Source organism: Oryctolagus cuniculus, chromosome 1, assembly GCF_964237555.1.
Source record: "Oryctolagus cuniculus chromosome 1, mOryCun1.1, whole genome shotgun sequence".
Taxonomy (NCBI): Eukaryota; Metazoa; Chordata; class Mammalia; order Lagomorpha; family Leporidae; genus Oryctolagus; species Oryctolagus cuniculus.
The window spans coordinates 45,654,312-45,672,888 of record NC_091432.1 but is presented as its reverse complement, the minus strand read 5'-3'; the positions used below and the strand labels follow the sequence as shown (position 1 = coordinate 45,672,888).

The 18,577-nt window shown below is 43.8% G+C and overlaps 1 protein-coding gene and 1 pseudogene across 3 annotated transcripts in view; one reads left to right on the top strand and one right to left on the bottom strand.

Annotated features, from left to right (window-relative positions):
- The window catches only part of NELL1 (neural EGFL like 1), a 1,048,233-nt gene that overhangs the window by 71,521 nt on the left and 958,135 nt on the right, over nt 1–18,577 (top strand). Inside the window, exon 1 of one of the 3 annotated variants that reach the window (XM_051825007.2) lies at nt 8,791–9,632. The exons of the other annotated variants lie outside the window; for them this stretch is intronic. The gene's annotated coding sequence lies outside the window, so the exon portion shown is untranslated. Of the gene's footprint in view, nt 1–8,790; nt 9,633–18,577 lie in introns of those variants that run through there. 3 annotated transcript variants of the gene reach the window in all.
- On the bottom strand, nt 7,544–9,367 carry LOC108178013 (SERPINE1 mRNA-binding protein 1 pseudogene; annotated as a pseudogene).

The following is an 18,577-nucleotide window of genomic DNA, read 5'->3' as shown; positions in this document are numbered from 1 at the left end:
TGGGTAGGAGCAGGAAGACATGTGTTCCAGGCAGAGTTATGGCCTGACTCAAGACCTGAAGGCAGGAAGGAGCCAAAACCCAGAGTCTGGTGAGCTAGAATGGAGGAAAGAGGTGGGAGTTGGGTCTGGCGGGGTTGACAGGATCCCATTGTACAAGGTTTTATTGGTCACATAAAGGGGAATGAGTTTCTATTAAGTTAAATGTTTAATTTTTAATTGTGGTTAAAAAAATATAAAATTTACCACCTTAATTCTTTTTTTAGATTTATTTATTTGAAAAGCAGAGATAGAGAAAGAGAGGGAGAGAGAGAAGAGAGTTATCTTCCATCTGCTGATTTATTTCCCAAATGGCTGTAATAGCCAGGGCTGTGTCAGGCTGAAATCAGGAGCCTAGGACCTGGTCTCCCACATGGCTGCGGGGGCCCAAGCACTTGGGCCATACTTTACTGTTTTTCCAGGTGCATTAACCGGGGGCTGGATTGGAAGTGGAACAGTTGAAACTCAAACTGACACTCATATGGGATACCGGCATCATGGGCTGCAACATAACCCATTGCACCACAGCACTGGCCCCACATCTTAACTATTAAATGTGCAATTTAGTAGTGATAAGTATACTACTTTATTCTAATTGGTAAATGGCTGGCAACACAAATGTACTTAACACTACTTGAGCACTTAGAAATGATACAGAATGGAACTCCAGGACTTTTTCATCTTGCACAGTTGAAACAGCCCACTAAATAACAACCCTCCCATTTAGGGAGATAGGATTGTAGCTTACAGGCAATTGGATGTCATTAAAGGATTTTGAGTAAGAGAGTGTCATGTGTGATTAGGATGCAAAACATATAAGTACTAGATGTATAAGCATAGGGAGTCTCTACCTAACCCATTTGAAGGAGTGAGCAAGATGTAAGCAAATATCTTCACACCTTAAGACTGATGTCAAGGAGGACCTGCCCTGGATCTCCTGTCAAAGCCCAGGCATTGGCCTGGATGGCAGTCCTAGTGCAGTCTTCATGGGAGTGAGAGGATTAACCCTTGAAGCAAGGTGGCACCTTAAATGAAAGTTCTCTTCCTAACTAGACATGAGCTGCAAGTGTCTTTGGGGAACAGAGATGCAGGGCTGTTGGTATTAAGGGCTCAGTGGTGTTTCCCCCAGCAATTGGATATTAGCCACAGCATCCTTTTTGGTCTTTCATTTAAATGGAAGATCACACCATAATTAGAGACTTGTCCAAACCTACTAGTATGTGCTGGAGATTGAGCCAGGTTAGGAGCAAATTCCTGGGTTACTGCTTTGAATCTCTTTTTTTTAGCATTTGACTTTGGTATCCTTCTCAATATTTGAGTGGATGGAGAAAAACCATTTCTCTTTTGGAGCCCTTTCGTTTCAAGGAAGCTTTAAAGCTCATTGACATATTGATCACTCAGCAGTGTCTGACATACTGCTGTGTTCCAGCCACTGTCTTGGGTCCCAATTGTACAAGAAGAGTATGAAGCACCCTGTCCTGGAGGAACCCATGGTCTAGGTGTGGTAAAGAAAGAACTGCCCATATACACTCATTCAATCATGCATTGAAAAAATATATATTGCATGCCCACATGACAGGCAGTGTTCTGGATGTTAGGGATGCAACAAAGACAAACCTCTGTTTCTGAGAAGACTTCATTCCAGCAGTGGTGACCAATCACAGTAACTAAGTACACTAATAAATGAGTAACTGTAGATGGTAAGTTGTTCTATGAAGGAAATCAAAGAGCAATTCTATATACAGAGTTCAGAGACATTAGGAAGAGAGTTGATTTTGGATAGGATTTTGGGGGAAGCCTTCCCTGCAGAGGTGTTATTTGAGTTGATATCTAAATAAAGAATGCGTCAGCCATGCAAAGATAGTATTATTACTAATGATCACTTCCATTATTTAAAAAAAATTCATTTTATTTGAAAGGCAGAGAGGGAGAAAGAGAGGGAGAGATACAAGGAGGGGGCATGTAGGGAGGGGGAAGGGAAGAGGAGGAGAGAAAGAGCGCGAGAGAGAGGGGAAGGAAGAGAGAGATATTAATCCTCCATCTGCTGGTTCATTCCTCAGATGCCTGCAAGAGCCAGGGCTTGCCAGGCTGAAGCTAGGAGCCTGTAACTCCATCTAGGTCTCTCAAATGGGTGGCAAGGATCCAGGTACTTAAACCATCATTTATTGCCTCCCAAGGTGTATATTAGCAGGAAGCTGGATCAGAAACCAAATATCTGGGACTCAAACTGGGCACTCATGATAGGCAGGCATCCCAACTGACCATAAGCCTCCCCCTGATGCTTTTAACACATTATGCCAATCACAACATTTGGAAGTCACTAGGCAGAGTTTCTCACAACCTCATCATTCTCCCCACAGAGAAAAATAAGTTTTTCAAGAGTAGGGAAGATGATGCCTATGACTTTGCATGGAAGAGACTGCTTGCTTAAGCCTAAGTCCATTCACTTTTGTTTTTGACCCACAGCCAAATGCCCATCCCCACTTACATAATTAATGATGAATACTTATCATGTGTTAAGCATTGTTCCATAACCTGTGAGTGTGTTACTTTAAACTGTAAAGGGGAATTTGCAGATGTGATTAAGTTAAGGGTTTTGCGTTGGGAGAGCTTATCCTGGATCCCAGATAGAAATTTGAAGGATAGAGAAGTGAATATGGAAGCAGGGAGAAATCATAAAATCTTATGCTGCTGGTGTTGAAGGTGGAGGAAGGGAACATGAGTCAAGGAAAACAGGAGATGGCAAGGAAATAGATTCTCTCCGAGAGCATCCAGAGGAAGTCCTGCCCTGCCTACACGCCCACTTTAGACCCCTGGTATCTAGACCTGTAATATAATGAGATTGCGATACCTTAAGCCACTAAATTTGCAGTAATTTATTACATAGGAAGCTAACACAGGCAGCTATTTAAGAATTTAAAGGGATTGAGATGACTGCTAAGATGTGATTTATGTTTGGAAAAGATCTCCCCTATTCTCTGATTGTTATGTGAGATAGAACATGAGAGAGGAAAGGAAAAGAGAAAAGGGCAGAAAAGAGAAAGAGAGACATGTGTGGAGCAAGTGGCTAGTTGCCAGCTGCTGCAGTGTTATAGCCCAGAGTATTCAGGTCATGGTGGCCATGGAGGTGGGTACTGATGGACATATGCTCTACAAGGCTCTCTGACCCTAGTGAGAAGGCAGAGGAGGGCACATGAAGGAGCCTCAAGATGGCTCAGAGGTAGGAAAGTAAGCCGGAAGAATGTGGTGCCACAAGGGCAGTGTGTCAAAAAGAAGGGAGAGAGGTTTGGCATTGTGGTGCAGCAGGTTGAACTGCCACTTGGGATGCCAACATCAAGTATTGGGTGCCAGTTCAAGACCCAGCTACTCTGTTTCTGATACAGCTCTGTGCTAATGTGCCTTGGAATGATAGTGGAAGATGGCCCAAGCACTTGGTTTCCTGTCACTGACGTGGGAGACTTTGATGGAGTTCCTGGCTCCTGGTTTTGGCATGGCCCAGACTTGGCTGTTGTGACCACCTAGGGAGTGAACCAGCAGGGGAAGACTTATCTCTCTGCCTCTCTCTCTTTCTGTGTCACTGCATTTCAAATAAATAAATCTTGTTAAAAAAATAAGAGGACACTATTTGGGAGGTTGCTGAGAGGTAATTAAGAGGTCAGGTTGCCATCTGACCATTACATTTGGCAAATGCAGAATATAAACTATGGCAATGTAGCCAAAAATATTGCCTAGATGTTTCTTGCCAGACTGAGCCTGTCTAATTCACAGAGAACATTCTCTACAAATATGCCTTTGAATGCACAAATGATTGAATTTTGGAATTAAGATGGAAAGTCATCCTCAGCTAGGGTGCTACAGCCTATTGACGTTGGAGGAATTGATTTGGCCTCAATGGATGGGCAGGACATAGATAGACATGGGAAAGGTGGCCAGAATTCCAGGTGGGTGAATGGTTAAGATTAGATCCTTATGACAGGTGCCATGGCTCACTAGGCTAATCCTCTGTCTGCAGCGCCGGCACCCCGGGTTCTAGACCTGGTTGGGGCACCAGATTCTGTCCCAGTTGCTCCTCTTCCAGTCCAGTACTCTGCTGTGGCCCGGAAAGGCAGTGGAGGATGGCCAAGGTGCTTGGGCCCTGCACCTGCATGGGAGACCAGAAGGAAACACCTGGCTCCTGGCTTCAGATCGGTGTACGCCGGCCGTAGTGGCCATTTGGGGGATGAACCAACGGAAGGAAGACCTTTCTCTCTGTCTCTCTCAGTGTCTAAATCTGCCTGTCAAACAAAAAAAATATTAGATCCTCTTGGAAAGCCTCACCAGTGCCCAGCTCTACTCCCGGCACCTACCAATCCTGCACTCAGAGTGCTCACTTCTAGCCTGTTAAGGATGCCCCAGGATGAACTAACAACCACTTTCAGTGTGTGTAGTTCAGGGAACCCACAGGAATATTTGCTGCCTAAGTCAGGTCATACGCAAGTGGCAAAGACTCGTTGGGAACTTACCAGACACTCTTTGAAATAAATTATCACAAAGGCAGTATTTAATACACTGAAGGAATAATTTATTGAAAATGGACTCAGTGTTGTTACCCCAGGACATACAAGAGCTAAATTATTTGCAAATCATGATCAAAGACCAATTTCCTTCCCAATTGACACTTTCATTTCTCTTTAAAAAGCTTCTGTAAATGAGGATTATAATTTTAGCCTCTGGTTGTTGCTCTGTTTGCAAGGCCAGGGAGAGGGGCAGGAGGTTGATCCAGCAAGGTCCTGCACCCAGATAGCAACTGACTGTGAGCTCCAGGAGCAAAGAGCTTCTCCAGTGATTTCATGTTAACCACGACATTAATGGTTAACAATACAGTTGCTATGAAATCCTCCAAGAGGAAGTCAATTTCAAAGAACAGCAAGTCTGCAAAAAACCACACGTATAGCCTCTTTCTGGCCAGATGCACACGGTTCTTGGAGCGTCTGTTCAAAGCCTCAAGTTTCAGGTGACCTGTTTCCTATCCAGAAAGCTTCACCCTCCCTTCTCAGCACAGGGTTAAAAGGCCAATAATTGCCTGGTTTCCCTGGGAACCTGAAAGCACAGAAACCCTGTGGCCAACACAGATAGATAAATAGTGAGAGAGACCTCCCCAGTAGTGACTCCGGAACTAATTAGCTAACAAGGCGTGTAATTAGATTAATGCACGTGATCCTAGAGCTGATGGTGTGCTTTTTACACTGGGAAATAAAGGAGCCGAGCAGAAAGCGTTCTAGTGAGGAACTCCACATTCTCCCCCATGTCAGGAATATCCGGCTGGTCTTGGGGTGGCGAGCAAGGAGGGCACTTATGCAGCATTTAGTTCCTGCTGCTTTACGATTTCTTCATCCCCCTCTCCTGCACTATTTGCTTGGCATATACATAGCAGCTAGGCTGCCTGAACTTAATAGCCTGGTTACTCCCAGAGGGACCCCCGCTGGCTTCCCTCTCTTTCTCCTTGAGCTCATTGGGAGAGAAAGAAACTACACTTTGGAAGTTTGTCAAGCTCCCCCCTCCTCCGCAGGTGCAGGCTCCTCACCCCAGCAGCACTGAGTCAGGTCCCTCACCTCTGGCCTCTGAGACCCCAATACAGCTGACTTTCCCTCTCATCCCCGACTCGTTCCCTACTTCACATTCATTCCTTCACCCCTGTCTGAGGTAATGCTGCCCTCTTGGTCCCTGAGTGCCAAATTTGTACAGTTTCTGGGGTGAAATATTGCTGAGGCCACCAAAGTCATTTCTCATTGAGCCTGGGACTGTGGCTAATTAATAGGATTTTGGTCATTGCCTGCTGTACTAACGTCAGACCAGTTTCCCAGGGGTGGGAAGTCAGACGTTAATCCACTAAGCATACCAAATTACTTGTGTATGTAAGAGAAGACATTTTCATCGGGAGTATCTCCCTGTGATTTGACATTTCACTTTGCAGGCTGCAGGTTTTTAAAAGTACTTTCTTGTCTGATGACGGGGAGCCTGGGTTTCTGGTGGAAAAGTTATGTGATGGAGATGCCCCAAGGTTAGGGCATATATTTGACCTGGTCAGTAAATACCTGCAACCTCTATAAGAGTGCTTCCCTGCCACCCACACCGGAGACCTGGAATGAGTTCTTAGCTCCCAGCTTTGGCCTCACCTGGTCTTGGCTATCACAGCTCTGGGCAGTGGAACAGTGGATAGGAGTGCGCGCGCTCTCTCTCTTTCTCTCTCTGCCTGTCAGATAAATAAATAAATAATAAAAAGATAGCCCTAGCTAAGCACATGCTTAGAGCTGTGTGTCTGTCACAAAGAGGGTGCCAGCTCTGTTGTGAAGCTGGGTAATGCAGTGGCCAGGGCTGTTTTCTATTGGGTTGAATAAAAGCTGATCCAGGAGAGGAATTACTTTTTGCTTGTCTGTGCTATAGCTGTCTTTTTGCCCACAGAGTCACAGGAGCTTACCTTTAAAACATTAGCTGTTCACCCCAGTAATTGCTCCATCTTCTAATTTAATGAAAACCCATTAAACCGAAACAATAATTAAAATGAGACATCATCTCTGTAGGAGGTTTGCATATTAAAATGACTGTGCATTTCAATGCAGGCAGATTTTTATTCTTGAAAAACAGCATTTGAAGCTACATGTAAAAATGATTTATAATGAATAATCATAAATTAGAGAGCTTGGCAGTTGAACATGATGCCCTACTGTTTACTATTGAATCTGAGTAGATGTGGCAAGGTCGAGGCCAACACAGCATTTTAAATGTCTCTTTTGTGCCTGAGAATTAAGATTGTGTACAAAAGGGAACTAATTATAATTAGGTCAGCCCACTGCTCCACACTTTTTAAGCAGGCTAGAGATTGCACTCTCAATACATGAAGTTGTACGGACTTTCGAGGAGGGGTTCTCCATAGGTAGGAGAGACCTGGCATTAGAGCAGAACAGAGAAGTTGACAGATTCTCTTTTGTTTGGGGATTAGGAAATCCATAAATAGTGTTTTCTTGTGTCCCATATTAAGAGTCATGTGTTTCTTAGGCAGTGGACACTTTTAAAATTTAACATGAATTAATTGATTTAATCTTCATTTTTTCCCCATAAGATGGATGCAGTTTTAGTCCCATTTTACAGATGAAGGAATTGAGGCAGAGAGAGGTTTTCTCATCCAAGGTCACATATCTGGTAAGAGGTGAAGCTGGAATCTGAACCAGGTAATTGGGTTTCAGAGCCTAATTTCCTAATGACTACCATACATTGTCCCTTATTTGAAAGAACAGTCCTTGAGGAGGCATTCCTTGGTCCTGCTCCAGGTTATTATAGTTTTGCAGTGCCTCTTGAGCAAGGCAACATTTCCTATGCCTCTGAACCAAGCAACTGAATAGTTTCCATCTCTGTAGTAGTTCTCTGAGGGAGGGACAAGGAGTACTCACATAGCTTTCTTTTTTCTTTTCTTTTCTTTCTTTCTTTTTTTTTTTTTTTTGGTGCACACTGTTCACACCTATATTTCAAATTTGGAAATGCACATTTGCACGCAGCAATACAAAAGTATTCATGAAGAATGCATAATCTCTGAAATTACGAAAAATCCCTGCTACCACTACATTTCTAAAAACAAGACTACCATATTTGTTACTTCTGTGTAGTGAGAAAAGTTCATTTTCAAAACAGATACAATTCAGTCTTTAGGTGTGAATGGTGTGAATGACACTCTTTTTCTTAGTCATTTGGGATCCTTAAGCATGCACGAGCTTTGAACAGGAGGGTCCCCAATTGAGCCGGGGTTGTCATGGCATCCAGTTAAGCCAGAGCTGGAAATGCCAGGAGCAGAGGCACTGGACTTGTCAATCCTGCAGCCACGGTTCCAACATCCACCACACGCATGTCCACTTCGCCCTCCCCTGCCACCGTGTCCTGGGTGGCCTACGTCTCCAAAATTGATCTCCAGCTGAGACATTATATCCTTTTCTGGCTTCCGGAAATGATGGTCCCTAACAGAGTCTTCAGCATGAGCCTACTCACTCTTTGATTTATGAAGAACAAATCCTTTCTTCTGTTGCCCATCAGCACCTTCATTTGGTTTCTGGATATTAAATTCTGCTGCTGCCCGGTTTTCATTCTGAATTGCCTTCCACTCATCCAAAGTCATCTCTTCTTGGCTCCTCTTCTTTTACCTCTTCCACTTCGTTTTCCTTATGTTCAGTGTCTGCCACTGGATGTTCTTCACCTTCGGGTGTTTCCTCAGCCACATTTGATTGACCCAAGTCAGTTAATTCATCCTTGACAGCTCTCTAGGAGTGAGATCTGCCCCTTCCACGTTTGTCCTGGTGCTTCAGACCATGTCTGTCACTTCCACTATGCCTATCAAATTCACGTTTGATGCAAGAATCAAATCTGTCTCCTCCGCCCTCTTGACGTCCATGGCCCCCTCGACCTCTTGCAAGACCACCACGGCCTCCGATAGATGGTCAGTTATAGGCCTATGAACTGAAAACTCGCCCCCTGCACCCTTTTCTCCCAGTGGCTTTTCAGATCTTTCACGAGGTGATCCCCTTTCTGGTCTATCAGTTATTTTCCCTGACCTTGAAGTTGCTGATCAGGTCTTCTCCCAACAGGTCTCATTCCTTCTTTCTTGAGCGCTACTGGCGGTGGCGTTCCTCTTGTCTAGTCAGCCAGGCCCACACTGGGAGGCAGCGGGTTGGGTTATTGCGGTCTTTCTGGAGACTGTGGCTTTAAGAGCGCTCAGGCCGCCCGGGCTCCTGCCGGGCAGAGCTTCGCTGCCTGCCTCGCACCCTAGCGGAGCTAGGTGCCGCCTGTTGCCTGGGTGCTGGGTCCCAGCCCTAGACCTTTCTGGAAGGTCCTTCCTCAGAAGACATTGCCAGTGTGTGGAGCCTGCCCCACACCCACCTCCTGGCAAACCATGGCCTTCACCTCTGTCTTTCTGGGACTCTACGCCGCTGTTTGCCTGCTGCGTTGGAGTTGGTCTGGGCCGCGGCCTGAGCTGCGGTCTTTGCCCCGGGGGGCCCCCAGCGCAGTCCCCGCCGGCTTCTTTTTTCTTATTCTCTGTTGCCTTCAGCACCTCGAAGGGGCCCGATTCGTCGTCAAATAACCGGTGGAGTCGGTTGGTGACCGTGCAGCTGAAGCCTTCCCGTGGGTTCCCAGGCGGGATGGTGGCTCCACAGAGGGCCGCGGGCGTCAGCTCTTCCCACAAGATGGCCTGGCACAGCCCACATACCCGGAGAAAACACTTTGTTAGAAATAATGCCCTTGCTTGTGCCCAGTAACTTTTTATGGGTAGAATTAAATACGCTGTGTGCTGGACACATCCTTGGGGTTGTCAGACACTTGCCAGTCAAGTTAACATGACACCTGACGGGGCCTGACTGCTAATTAGTTCCAAGATACCCAACCCCATCATTCCGAACTGTCGTAAATACGGGCATAAGCAGTGGGTTCAAACAGCTGAAAATTGGGAGCAGCCTGCTTGCTTCCATGAAGAGGCGTGATATTCCACCGGAAGCAGGACCCCGCTGAGGTTGGCTGGAGGCAGATTCTGTTGTCTTCGCTGATTAAGGATACATGATTATGTGACTGAAAATGAGGTGATTATTGCTTGTTTTCTTCTTTTATACCATGGCCTTCTGGTTTCTCCCCCATTTCTATAATGTAATTTTACATTTAGGCATAAAGTTTTTGGTTTTTCTTTACAATAACTCTTGGGAAAGATTCGGAAAATTCCGATGTCTGGAAATAAGAAAAATAAGAAAAATTTCATGCATGTTGTCTCCCAGTTGTTTGAATGCCATTCCTATTTATCTGCTGTGTATAATTTTATATATAAATTATAAAATATATATTATAGAAATATAAAGTATATAAGTATATATGAATTTTATATATACTTCAAATGAAACTGTTCCTGCAATTGTGTACCTATTTGATAGTATTGCTTAGACAGGTCCTATGTTATTTTCACGACTTTGGAATGATTTTGTCATTATCCCTAATTGTTCTTTAGGTGTGTATACCCTAATTTACTTAACCATTCCCTACTGTTGGATACCTTTTTTGCTATACATTTAGACTTGATCATATTATAAAAATCTTTTTGCCAGTCTTTCTGTTCTCTCATGATTTCAAATGGGACTGGCATTTATACTTAACCTCTTTTTTTCTTTTTTAAACCTCTTTCTTTATCCCCAGGATTCTAACTGAATGGTGATAGAAGGATAGGGGAGTGGGGCTTGCTTGCTGATAAGCTCCAGGGGGTGGTGTGGAGAGGCCACATAAAGAGGAGTGCCTACAGTTTGTTAATTTATTGGTGACAGCATGTGTTGATGTTCCTTACTGGTACTGTCACATGTTTATAAGAAGTCAGCTGCCTTATAATGCCTGTCCGCTAAATTCTGGGGGCACTGGTATCTCTTTTGATCTGTTTTTTTTTTTTTCCTCAGATTTTATTTATTTGAAAGGCAAAGTGAGAGAGAAGTCTTCCACCCACTAGTTCACTCCCCAAATGGCCACAATGGCCAGGGCTGGGCCAGACTGAAGCCAGGAGCTTCTCCTGGGGCTCCCATGTGAGTTCAGGAGTCCAAGGATTTGGGCAGTCTTCCACTGCTTTCCCTGGCGCATCAGCAGGGAACTGGATTGGGGAAGTGGAGTGGCTGGAACTTGAATCAGCGCCCCTGTGGGATGCCAGCATCATAGGTGGTGGCTTTACCTGCTATACCACAATGTCAATCCCTTGATTGAGTCACAAAGTAATTATAAACATTGATTAATCTCCCATGTCCCTAAAGTTTAATGCCTTAATGGAAGAGTTGGGAACACTTTAGCTGGCTTTGTTATTCCTTAGGCAGATCATTATTTTAATATATTTTTCTTAACAGGTTGGGGTTATACTTCGGGAACGTTTTTATTGTGTTCCATATTTTGGAGTCACGATATTATTTATTAATGCAATAAACATGTAAGTTTCTATCCTAGTTGAACCTCATGGTTGAGGTGGCATCATGTGTCAGGTACTGTATTAGGTATGGGGTATATATTGGTAAATAATTGCTTATGCATTCTATAACCTAACAGACAAGATAGTTATAATGATAAAATAATTGCATATGCAAAACTCGGTGATTATTATAGAGCAATTAAGACAAATCAGGGAAACCTAAGCTGACCTAGGGTGGTCAGAGAAAGCTTGTCTGAGGAGTGACAATTAAGCTGGAGCCCAAAAAGGTGAGAAAGGAGAGAGAGGTCACCACAGAGGGAAATGTACCAAAGTGAGGAGGAATATGACTGTAGGAAGAAGGGAAATGAGGCTTGGACTCCTGGACTGCAGGAGTGAGGGCAGTGGGAAGGAAGAAAGAGCGGAGGGTGAAGCAAAGGCAGAGGTTCACCATCAACCCTGTCAAGCAGGAGACAAATTCATCTCTACTCACTCACTGTGTGACCCTGAACAAGTTGTGGGACTTCTCTGTGCCTCAGTTTCTCCGCCTATAAAATGGAAGATATTGATATCTGCCGCGTGAGGGTGTACAAATTCATTTATTTACTCAATTCACTCAATATATCCTCAGTGAATAGAAAGTTTCTGGCACCAGGTATATGATGGGGATTTATCCCTTTTCCACCTGTGTTAAGAAGTGAGCTCACAAATGCTAGTAAGCCACAAATGCAGCACAATTAATGATGTAGCCTTCCAGATTGGACTTTCAGTACCACAGCTCCTAGCCCAATGTCCTTTAGAATATTATTGCGATTCTGGAAGCCATGGTTCTCTCATCTGTAAAGTGCAACTAACTTTGTCTCCTCCTAAGGCTATCCTAAGTAAGATGACACGTGTGGAGTGTTGGCACTATAATAAGGTGCACGTGTTTGCTTTTTAATCATTCTGGCTTTTGGGGCTAATGGAGATTTAATAGAATGTTATTGTGGATTTGTTAGTGGAGATGGAATCCCTTATACATTAACTGGGAGTCTCCTTGTGTCCCCACTGCTTTCCGCTTGTGATTTTTGCTGCTTTGAAGCTGCTTGGATCAATAACATCTGACATCCTCAAAGAAGGGCCACAAGACCTAACAGTGGGACATGTGTATCCCTCCCTCCCCACAGCAGGAATTGGTGTAAGGATGACTGGTGATTGTGAATTGGCAAATGTCCTCTGTACTTAGAAATGAAAAATCAGCTACCATTTCAAGTTAACAAGTGTTGCTTTCCCTTTTGGGGTCAGTCTTACCATGAACTTAGGAGGGGCTCAGACTAGAAGGATGTGCCATATCAGTATCAAGAGTAATTACTAAAATATCACCCGAATTCTCCATCAGTTAAGACTGAGGTAGGCAGCCTTGTGATTATTATTTTTTTGTCATGTTTCTGGCTGCTGCTGCTGCTTTTGCTACGTTGATTCACCAATCCTTAGCTAATGCACTGGTATGGAATTTCCCTATTGCTCTGTTTGTGTTAATCTGGTGCCCCTTGGTCAGTCAGGGGCTGAGAATTACCTCCAATATTAGGCTGAGTATCTATTTCTGCTGCTGGACTTTTAGTGGGAGATATGCTTGCAGAGAAAGAAAAATGCCAGGACAGTGTAAAACATGTGGGTGTTCACATTCGCACAGCAATCTTGCAATGAATGCCCTCTTCCCTCCTTGTCCCCTGCCTGGTAAATGCTTATTCATCTCTCTAAGAGTCAAGTTCAACGATGCATCCTCTGTGATGTCATTCCCAGCCTCCAGGGGCCTCGCCTGTCCTTTATGCACTGCCTCTCTGTGTACTGGTTGTCACTAGGAAACTGTCTTGCTTCTGTGTCTAGCCTTCAGAGTAGAAATTGCATTTTTATTTTCATCTCCCCAGTGCCCAGCACAGTGCCTCACACAAAGGAAGCACAGGTATCTGCTGGCAATGAAATTGACCCTGTCTTCCCTCTGGACAGCGAAGTTGCTTCTGTATTAGAGAAGAGTGTGTGAACAACTTCATTGAATTTCATTCCTTCTCCACTCTCCAGTCTCCTTCCTTCACCCAGCACTTTTTTTTTTTTGCTGATATTTAATTATCACTTTACATTTTTTATCGTTCTTTAAAAATGACTGGATAGAGTGGTTTCATCCCAGGAAAGAAAAAGCACTTAACCCTGTGCTGATTTAGCACTTATTAACTAGATAATGCAAAACCTCTGAGTATTTGAAACTGTATTCTTTTTCTCTCCTTTTGGAAAATGTATAATGTTCATCTTAAGTGGTTGTTGTGTAGCAAATGACCTTCAAGTATACTCCCAGATGTTATAAAATGGAAAGCCTCACAGGCAGTACCAACTCAGATACTTACAACATGTGGCTTATTAAATCAATTAAAACTATCTGGGAGGGGCCGGCGCCGCGGCTCACTAGGCTAATCCTCCACCTAGTGGTGCCGGTACACCGGGTTCTAGTCCCGGTCAGGGCGCCGGATTCTGTCCCGGTTGCCCCTCTTCCAGGCCAGCTCTCTGCTGTGGCCCGGGAAGGCAGTGGAGGATGGCCCAAGTGCTTGGGCCCTGCACCCCATGGGAGACCAGGATAAGTACCTGGTTCCTGCCATCGGATCAGCGCGGTGCGCCGGCCGCAGCGGCCATTGGAGGGTGAACCAACGGCAAAGGAAGACCTTTCTCTGTCTCTCTCTCACTGTCCACTCTGCCTGTCAAAAAAAAAAAAAAAAAAAAAAAAAAAAAAAAAAAAGGGGTGTGGCCTATGAAAGGTGCCTGGCACTAGCATGCTTTCTCTTTTGGAAAGACTCAGGGGCAAGCAATCCTGGTCACAGCTGTAGTTCATTAGTTAATTTGGAGAACAGTATGAGTTTTATTAGCATTTCTTTTTTTTTTTTAAGATTTATTTATTTGAAAGTCAGAGTTACAGAGAGAGAGGAGAGGCAGAGCGAGAGAGGTCTTCCGTTCGATGGTTCACTCCCCAATTGGCCGCAGTGATCAGAGCTGCACTGATCCGAAGCCAGGAGCCAGGAGCTTCTTCCGGGTCTCCCACTTTCACAGGCCATAGAAGAGAGTGGGATTCGAAGAGGTGCAGCCAGGAATAGAACCAGTGCCCAAATGGGATGCTGGCGCTTCAGGCCAGGGTGTTAACCCGCTGTGTCATAGCGCCAGTCCCCTTATTAGCATTTCTTAAGGAGAATACATGAGGAGCCAGAATGGGAAGTTATGGATGTCAATGATGGGTGTTGAATTTGGAGATGTCATAACTGTCATTCTGAAGGTGGTGTGATTAGTAGCATTATGTAACATTCTTATTCAGTCCTTTTTCACTATGTTCACACTTATCTTCCACTTATTCTACATTTAACACATTTCACAGTTTTCTAACTTGCCATCTATATTTAACAATTCTTATGAGCTATATACATTCCACTTGTTTTTCTTGTTCTCTTTAGCAGAATTGAATACTGTCAAGTAATAACAGCAAACACAAATTATAGTGTTTGAATGTAGAAGTACAATATTCACTATAGGTTCTCATTAATTGGTTTTTATTTGTCCCTCTTTTAACTCCAGTAAAGAAGGCAGGCTGCTACAAATTGGTGGCATATCACTATTTATAGTAATTGACAACTTTATGATTTTTGTTGATTTGGAAAGTCGAAAGAGGAGGAAAATCATATATCTGAATGTCTTATGAATGGGGAGTACCCATAGTACCCTCTTTGTTAGGTGGCTAGGTGTAGGATAAAAAATAAACAGAAATGAGATATCAGGCCTAACAAAGAACTCAGAGATCGTGGAATTCAAGCCTCTCAATTTTCAGATGTGGATCGTGAGATTCAGAGAGGTAAAGCATCCTATCCAAGGACACACAGCTAGTAATCTGCAAAACCCAGAATAGTTTCAGGTCCTTGAAATGTGGTCCAGTGTTCTTGCTTCTGTGTTGTAGAAAGTGGGGTTACTTTCTTGTGTTCTATTAGAAGCTGAATTATGGTAAATGTTTACTTGAAATGCTTTTCTGAAAATGAGAAGGCTCATAAAGTCTCAATATATCAATATAGATGTTTCTTAAATTTCACTCTGGTGAGTGCTAATGGGGTCTCTTTCCTTCAATGTGCCAATAATTTATAAAGAGAAATGAGAAAATCTAGCAGAATAAATGTTTGCATTTCTAAGAGGGCTGAGTGAGCTAAAGTATAGTAGAACTAGAACAGACTGTTACATGGAGTATCCTGTAAACAGGAGATACTGAATTGGTGCCAAAGGTTGTTTTCTTTAATTTTATAGCTGCTGACATTTGAGACAGGTCCATTTATCTCTTGGTTTCTCCAAAAAGTGTCATACTGTTTTTCTAACTCTAACATAGGTGGCTACCTAAGATAACAATATAAATGAGAAAAATAAATGGAAAATCAATTAACTTAATAATTTTTCATTGGATTACTATTTTATGCCAGGCACTAGGAATTGCAAATATAGTGATGAATAAATAAGTATGCTTGCCTTTATGAAGCGCATAGTCTAGTGGGAAGAGAGGAAATATAACACGAAGCAAGAAACAGTAAACAAAGGTGTGATAGATGTTTTTAGGAAATAATAAATTGATTTCAATAACTATTAAGAAAAGCTATGTGGAAATAAGCGGGGTGGAATGTTGGAGAGACATTAATGCAGGGTGTGCTTTGAAGAGCCTTGAATTCACAGTGAGAGCTAACGGAGGAGGAGCTAGGCATGTGAAGAAGTGACAGAAGAGCATGTGGTCAGAGGAGAGCCCAGAGGTGGAGGCGGGAGTGAGCTTGGTGTACTCTCTCCAGCAACCAAGAAGACTGAGATGGGGGCAGAGGGAGGCAAGGGTCAGTTTGTGTGTGACTTTTCAGGTCATTCTGTAGGGACTGAGTTTTATTCCAAGAACAATGGGGAGCTAGTGGAACATTTCAAGCAGGTGGTTGAAATGATTCACACTTAGGCTTACAAAGTGCGCCATGCTGCTCTGTAAAGGATGGGGAGGAGAAGATGGTAGGGAAGCAGGGAGAGTAGTTGGGAAACTGTTAAAGATGTCCTTGATGATAATGGCGTAGAGAAGAGTTCTAAGAATGGAGTCAGGAAGAAGGGGATAGATTCCAGACATAGGAGTCCTTCTGACTTTTGTTTGGGTTGGCTAGGGAGAGTGGAGAAAATAGGAATTATCAAGGTCAATATCTAGGTTTTGTGTTTGAGTAACTAGGTATTGCCATTTATCAAGACTGGAAACTCCAGGAGAAAATTGCAGTTTTCGGGGAACATACAAGGATACTTCAAAAAATTTGGGGAAAAAAGAATTAAAAAATAAGGTTATTTTGGTGTAAAAAATTTTGAAATCCATGCATATGAGAGATCTTCAAAAACTTATGGAAAATATGTATGATTAAAAATGATGGATAGATTTCAAAACTTTTGTACCAAAATCAACATTTTTAATTGCATTTTTCTGAAAATAGTAAAAATGATGTTCATACCCCTTTTCTTCATCAGGCATTGCTGATTGATCATGGTCTTCTTTTATTTCCTTTTTTAATATTTTAAAATTTATTTTATTTTAAAGGCACGGCCATAGAGAGAGAAAAAGGTGGGGACGAGGAAAGAGGAAGGAAGGTTTTCCAGCTACTGGTTAACTCCTGAAATGGCTGCAACAGCTAGGTGTGGGCCAGGCTGAAGTCTGGAGCAAGGAACTCCGTACAGGTCTTCCACATGGGTGGCAGGGGCCCAAGTACTTGAACCATCATCCACTGCTTCCCAGACACATTAGCAGGGACCTGGATCAGAAGCAGAGCAGCCAAGGCTCAAACCAGCACTCCAGTATGAAATGCCAGCTTTCTAAGTGGTGGTTTAACCCACTGTGCCACAATACTGGACCCAGTCATGGTCTTCTTTTCACTGGGCCCAAGCTTTAGAATACTGGGGCTGGCACTGTGGTGCAGCAGTTTGGAGCCATGGCCTGAAGTGCTGGCATCCCATATGGGCGCCGGTTCTAGTCCTGGCTACTCCTCTTTCAACCCAGCTCTTTGCTATGGCCTGGTAGGGCAGTAGAGGATGGCCCATGTCCTTGGGCCCCTGCACCCACATGGGAGGCCCAGAAGAGGCTCCTGGCTCCTGGCTTTGGATCGGTGCAGCTCTGGCCATTGCGGACAATTGGGGAGTGAACCATCAGATGGAAGACCTCTCTCTCTCCGCCTCTCCTCTGTGTGACTCTGACTTTCAAATAAATAAATACATCTTTAAAAAAATAATACTGTAGTAAGTTTTCCAGGCAGTCACTACAGATCAATCAGTTGACTTCTAATTAATGAATTAAGGAGGAAAAAGGAAAAAGAGCAAACACAGGGTAATTTCAAGAGCATTAAATTCCAAGTGAAATTTATTATGAGGATCTTTGCCTAGAAGTAATGATAATAGAAATGATGTTAACAAACATCCATTAATACTTTCTAGTTTACAAAGCGACTTTTCATACATTGAGTATACTTTGAATATCATGCTGAAAAGTCTTGGTTGGATTTTGTAGAAGGTATGGAAGTATTCTTAAAGTGGCTGTTATCTCATTCCTTGACAAAAGTTGACAGTTGCCCCCGATGGAGGAGAATAGTGAAGGCCATCTTTTGGTCAGAGGAGCAATTGTCATGCAGGTAGGTGTTATGCTGGTGGAGTATGCTGCTTGGGTTGAGTGCCTCCATGGTAGAGGACCCACCTTGCTTTCTACCATCTGTGGCCTAGACTTACAGCTGGCAAATACTGTGGTGCTCTTTTTTTTTTTTTAAGATTTATTTATTTATTTGAAAGAGCTACACAGAGAGAGAAGGAGAGGGAGAGGGAGAGGGAGAGGGAGAGGGAGAGGGAGAGGGAGAGGGAGAGGGAGAGAGAGAGAGAGAGAGAGAGGGAGAGGTCTTCCATCCGCTGGTTCACTCTCTAATTGGCCACAATGGCTGGAGTTGTGCTGATCCGAAGCCCGGAGCTAGGAGCTTCCTCCAGTTCTCCCATGTGGGTTCAGGGGCCTAAGGTCTTGGGCCATCCTCCACTGCTTTCCCAGGCCATAGCAGAGAGCTGGATGGGAAGTGTATTAGCTGGGACTTGAACCAGTGCCCATATGAGATGCCAGCACTGCAAGCAGCGGCTTTACCTGCTGTGCCACAGCACCGGCCCCATGTGGTGCTCTTTTTTTGTTCTATAAACTTAAGGCAATAGATTATAGAATTATAGCAGGATAAGCTGGACAGGCTCTGAGAGATTGCTTCATAACCCTTTCATTTTGCAGATGGGAAGACTGAGACCCAAGGTCCAAAATTCAAGGATTTTTTTTCTTTTTAAAAAAGATTTCTTTATTTGTTTGAAAGGCAGAGTTAGAGAGAGAGAGAGAGGAAGAGAGAGAGAGAGAAAGAGAGAGAGATCTATTGATCTTCCATTCATGGGTTTACTCCTCAAATGGCCACAATGGCCAGAGCTGGGCTGATCTGAATCTAGGAGTCAAGAGCTTCTTCCAGGTCTCCCAAGTGGGTGTAGGGGCCCAAGCACTGGGGCCATCTTCTGCTGCTTTCCCAGGTACATTGGTAGGGA